General features: G+C 52.2%; 1 long non-coding RNA gene across 1 annotated transcript; it reads right to left on the bottom strand.

The window, feature by feature from the left end:
* Positions 1 to 2,015: 2,015 nt before the first annotated feature.
* On the bottom strand, positions 2,016 to 2,839 carry LOC123147204 (uncharacterized). The gene is made up of 2 exons (XR_006473112.1): positions 2,595 to 2,839; positions 2,016 to 2,513 (listed from the first exon to the last, which is right to left on the bottom strand). It is a non-coding gene; the product is annotated as an uncharacterized lncRNA (long non-coding RNA).
* Positions 2,840 to 6,000: the final 3,161 nt, after the last annotated feature.

Below are 6,000 nucleotides of genomic sequence, written 5' to 3'. Positions count from 1 at the left end.
TGCGGGTTATCCATTCCAGCCGCCACTACCGAGCACGGCGATGGAGACGAGCTTCAACTGGGCTGCGTCTTTTGGCAGATCCCCGTTCAGCAATTGGTGTTGTAGATGCCAAACGAGGACGCACAAAAATGATTAGCGACACCACGGCTTTTTAGTTTTCACAGACGCCCACCGAAAGCGGCATGCCGGGGACCCCGACCACGCAGTGCTTTTTTTGTCTCCATAATAATTTGGGATTCCTTTACAAAAAAATATCGTACAAATCGTGGGCATTACATACTGAGTATCGTTTTTGCATAGACGTGGTCGTACGTGGTAATACGGGCATCTCACGACACAGACTCCCACGATTCGTGTTTACGGTGCGAACGCTTTAGAGTTTTTAAAGTCACGATTTACGTTTTCGTTCATTTTTTTGGTCACCAGGTAACACATGGACACATAGACAAAGTGGACTATTTCGACCCTAAGTTCCATCTGGCCAGAATAAAAAAAAGAAAGTTCGATCTGGCCTATGGAGGCGCGGCATGCAGGCCAATGGGTCGGATTGTATTTACTTAACCACAAAAAATAACACGTTAGAAATCACACACACCAGTTGGTAAGATGCAGGAATGTTACTTGTTTTTTGATCGGCCGATTGCTTTCGCTCCGCTCCGAAAAAGTAGGATCGCACGAGGCGATCTAGGGAGGCAACGAGGGTTCCCTTGCGTGCCGCCGGTTCCCTCTCTCTCCGCCGGCCGCTCCGGCGGCGGGAGGGAGGGGAAACCTCGGGGCTGTTCGCTTGGTAGGTGTATGGTAGGATTAAGGTTGAGGGAGATGCTGCCGAGGCCGTTGCGGTGGTGCCGCGTCGGAATAAGTTTCTCCGGACTTCGTTCGCGGTCAGGCGAGGCTTTTGCCTTCGTCTAGGAGCCAGCGGGGTGGTGGGTGGGGGATCCCCGAATCCGTCGAGGTCGCAGGCTATGGTGGATGGAGGTCCATTGGCACTGGCCGTTTGGGTCCTCAGATGGGCGATGGATGCAGGGAGACGAAGACCCTTCTTCTTCCTTGTCGGTATGATTTGCTGCTATTGTTCTTCTCCTTCCTCTGCGCCGATGCTGGTAGGAGATCCTGCTTTATCCGGGCGGATGGCCCGACCGCGGTGCTATACCGGTCGGATGACTCGACTTCTCTTCCTTCCGAAAGGGACACTTTTCGCGGTACTCAATGCCAAAGATGGCGACGGCTGTTGCAGGTGTGTTGGATTGATGTCCATACCCTCTGAGTGCTGGTGTCAAGAAAGGAGTAAGCAGCGTGGCGGCAATTGTACCGTGGTCGAAGATGATGACCTGCTTGCGCTTGGTTGCAGATCCTTCTACTGCAGGGGTCCTCTCTCAAAATTCAAAGATGATGACACGGGGCTCCGAAGATCTTCTTGTGTTATGGTTGTTTTAGGGTACTCTAGGTGCTCATAGTCCTTTGTATTTGCGTTTCAGTGTGCACGTAAAGATCAACTACTTTTTACTGCTTTGTGATTTGAATGAAAAAATTCTCAAAGAAAAAAAAGTTGATAAGATGCAAGAACGAAACGGTGATACAAATGCCATGGACACACTCGACAGAATTAACAACGACCGATAAGCCACGACCTAGACCCGACCGATACATGTGGCTTTTGATAAACACGAGCGCCGCGAGGGAGAAGACACGCCCACGTAGGCAGCCAGACCACGATGCGTCGCGTTCTTGCGTGCGGCAAGTCTCTCGACGATACGAGCGTACACAGCGAATACAGTATGTTTTTGTTTTGTGTGGCAACGGACTCACGTCATACACTGCGCGCCCACAGACCACAGTTTGCCGAAAAACACTCGCACGCTCCGAAAGTATAACTGAGAGCTAGCCAAGATGGATATGATGATCACGAGCTGTCGGTTGTCGATCAGAGGCCGCAGCACCCAGAACGCGCAGGGTCAGCGCTTACACCTTGTACAGTCTGATGACACGCAGCAGAGCTACCGTGCTTTTGACCGAGATACCATGGAAAACACCTTGATGATTATTTATACTAACAACATAATGGAACAGCCGGCACACTCCAGTCTTAATGGACACGATTTGCAGCATACAACACTCACACAGAGTCTAATACAAGTTTCACTCTCATTAGTAACGCACCCACCACCACACAGTTTCGAGAAACATTTTTTTGGGTGTTTTCATAGCCTTGATTACTCGCCTTAGGACCTAAATAACTTATGACCATCGAAATAACAGATGCAAAGATCAAGCAGACGGTACACCAGACCAAGCCAAGACGCAGATGAAGAACATAATTACCATCATTAGAATCGCAACGAGCCGCGAGCTGAAGCTCTGTCGGCGCCTTGCTTTGCACGGGGCTTGCTCCAGAGACATGTGCAGCAGTGCGTTCTCGCCGTCCATGCGAACGATCTCGCTTCGCAGATCGAGGAGTAGCTGCCTAAGGTAGAGCTAGCCCTCGGGTCAAACCAGCGCCAGAACCCGCATCTCTGCTGCCATACCACACAATATTATCATATCAAGAACACACACAGAAGATAAAGTCATGGCTATAAGAGTCAGATCTCACTTACCGTCGCCCGTGAACAGCACAGGTACCTCCGGCCGGGATTGGCGTCGGTCCACGAGGTTAGGAGCGAAGCCTTTCGGCTGCAGTAGCAGTTAACGGCAGGCTCGTAATCCATGGGGTGCACGCGGTATGGGATGGGAGAGGTACCTCCGCTCCGGAAACGAGAAGAGGCAGAGCTGCCATGGCTACCGGACGACATTGTGAGCAGTGACATTGCATGCGCGCTCTCTGGAGAGCCTGTGATGTGTCTTTGTGTGTGGAGTGGACGAGTCCATGAAAGAGTCTTGCAGCCTTTTTATAACCAGTGGGGTATCAATTCATGTCGTCACAACTCACAAGCTTACCCAGAAAAAATATTTTCTTCTGAGCGTTTTCGTCCTCTCTAGCGCGAGACAGGCAGCCATCCGCGCCAAGCGTACACATTACCGTTGCGGCGAATGCACTGAGACAACGTTTTGCATGAATGATGGCATTTAAGCCTGGTTGATTCCGATTTTTGGGGCCGTAAAGATTGTGTGAATAACCGACTAATCACACACTCGGAACCGAGGAAATATATCATGAAGAACCGGAACCGGTTGATGCTGGGAGTGGATCCGACAAGACAAATGACGAAGCCGACAAATTTATAGGAGAGGGGGACTGGTAATCGTGGTTCGGGAACCGCCGAAAATCAATGATGAGCCCGTCAAAGTTAACTTCGAAGCACGGGCACCCTTTCCGTTCGTGGAACCGATATCGGTTACCAAGCATGCGAACCGCCTTATCACACACAAGGAGCGGACAAGACCAACTATCTCAGGTGGAACCGACGAGAACAATGACAGAGCCGATTGATTTTTGAGGGGGGAGGGGGGACTAGTAACCGCGATACGGAAACGCCGAGAATCAATGATGGGGCCGTCGAAGTTAATTTCAAAGAACGGGCACCCTTTTTGTTTGTGGAACCGATATCGGTTACCAAGGACGTGAACCACTTTATCACACACTCGGAACCGACGAGACCAACTATCTCAGGTGGAACCGACGACACCAACACTGGAGCCGATGGATTTAGGGCGGAAGGGTGACCGGTAACGCTGGTTCAGGAACCGCCGAAAATCAATGATGGGCCCGTCAAAGTTAACTTCGAAGCACGGGCACCCTTTCCGTTCGTGGAACCGATATCGGTTACCAAGGACACGAACCGCTTTATCACACTCAAGGAGCGGACGAGACCAACTATCACAGGTGGAACCGACGAGAACAATGACGGAGCCGATTGATTTTTGAGGGGGGGGGGGACTAGTAACCGCGATACGGAAACGCCGAGAATCAATGATGGGGCCGTCGAAGTTAATTTCGAAGCACGGGCACCCTTTTTGTTTGTGGAACCGATATCGGTTACCAAGGACGTGAACCACTTTATCACACATTCGGAACCGACGAGACCAACTATCTCAGGTGGAACCGACGACACCAACACTGGAGCCGATGGATTTAGGGGGGAAGAGTGACCGGTAACGCCGGTTCAGGAGCCGCCGAAAATCAATGATGGGCCCGTCAAAGTTAACTTCGAAGCAAGGGCACCCTTTCCGTTCGTGGAACCCATATCAATTACCAAGCACGCGAACCGCTTTATCACACTCAAGGAGCGGACGAGACCAACTATCTCAGGTGGAACAGATGAGAACAATGACGGAGCTGATTGATTTTTGAGGGGGGAGGGGTGACTAGTAACCGCGATACGGAAACACCGAGAATCAATGATGGGGCCATCGAAGTTAATTTCGAAGCACGGGCACCCTTTTTGTTTGTGGAACCGATATCGGTTACCAAGGACGTGAACCACTTTATCACACACTCGGAACCGACGAGACCAACTATCTCAGGTGGAACCGACGACACCAACACTGGAGCCGATGGATTTAGGGGGCAAGGGTGACCGGTAACGCCGGTTCAGAAACGGCCGAAAATCAATGATGGGCCCGTCAAAGTTAACTTCGAAGCATGGGCACCCTTTCCGTTCGTGGAACCGATATCGGTTACCAAGGACGCGAACTGCTTTATCACACTCAAGGAGCGGACGAGACCTACTATCTCAGGTGGAACCGACGAGAGCAATGACGGAGCCGATTGATTTTTGAGGGGGGAGGGGGGACTAGTAACCGCGATACGGAAACGCGGAGAATCAATGATGGGGCCGTCGAAGTTAATTTCGAAGCACGGTCACCCTTTTTGTTTGTGGAACCGATATCGGTTACCAAGGATGTGAACCACTTTATCACACACTCGAAACCGACGAGACCAACTATCTCAGGTGGAACCGACGACGCCAACACTGGAGCCGATGGATTTAGGGGGGAGGGGGGACTAGTAACCGCGATATGGAAATGCCGAGAATCAATGATGGGGCCATCGAAGTTACGGGCACCCGTTTGTTCATGGAACCGATATCGGTTACGGAGGACGCGAACTGCCTTATCACACACTCCGAACCGACGAGGCAAACCATCTCAGGTGGAATCGACGATATCAATCATGGAGCCGATGGATTTAGGGAGGAAGGGGGCCGATAACCCCGATACGGGAATCGTAAAATATCAGTGATGGGTCCGTCCAAGCTAACCTCGATGCACGTGCACCCTTCTCATTTGTGTAATCGATATCGGTTACGGAGGACGCGAACCGCCTTATCACACACTCCGAACCGACGAGGCAAACCATCTCAGGTGGAACCGACGATATCAACCATGGAGCCGATGAATTTAGGGGGGAGCGGGGCCGGTAACCCCGGTACGGGGAACCGCAAAAAATGAGTGATGGGTCCGTCAAAGCTAACCTCGATGCACGGGCACCCGTCCGTTCGTGGACGTTTCATCGCTGACGCAGCTGCAGCGTTCCGTTTCTATCCTATCGTTGGAACTATCTTGACCGACTCCCCGCGCGGCAGCGAGTCAGAGTCGCAGCACGTCACCTCTCCTGCTCAATGAACAATCAACCACGTCTCATGTGGCTTTGCTCCCGCCATATGCCAGACGGCTTCGGCGTCTGCCGTCCGCGTACGTCAATTTTCTGGGCTTCCAGCTGCGTCACGCCTCCGTCTCCCCTGTTGTGCTTCCCCACCCCTGTGTTCCCGTCTATATAAACACAGCACGAGCAGAGCCATGGGAAAACAAGCATCTCTCAACGCACCACACCCACATAGGAAGAAACTGATCATCGCTAGGCGCCGCTGACCATGGACAAGATCTTGGCTTTCTCGATCCTGAGCTCCTCGCCGGCGGACATCACGGGTGCCGGGTACGCCACGCGCCTTTCCTGGCGGAGCCGCAGCTGGCAGCAGCTGGAGAAAGCCACGGAGAAGCTGCGGCAGGAGGAGAAGGTCGACCAAGTCTCTCCGCCACAGATAAAGCGGGAGGTGCGTTTCG

Source organism: Triticum aestivum, chromosome 7A (genome assembly GCF_018294505.1).
Source record: "Triticum aestivum cultivar Chinese Spring chromosome 7A, IWGSC CS RefSeq v2.1, whole genome shotgun sequence".
Taxonomy (NCBI): Eukaryota; Viridiplantae; Streptophyta; class Magnoliopsida; order Poales; family Poaceae; genus Triticum; species Triticum aestivum.
Note: the sequence above shows the minus strand (reverse complement) of the source record. Positions and strands in the feature narration are given on the sequence as shown.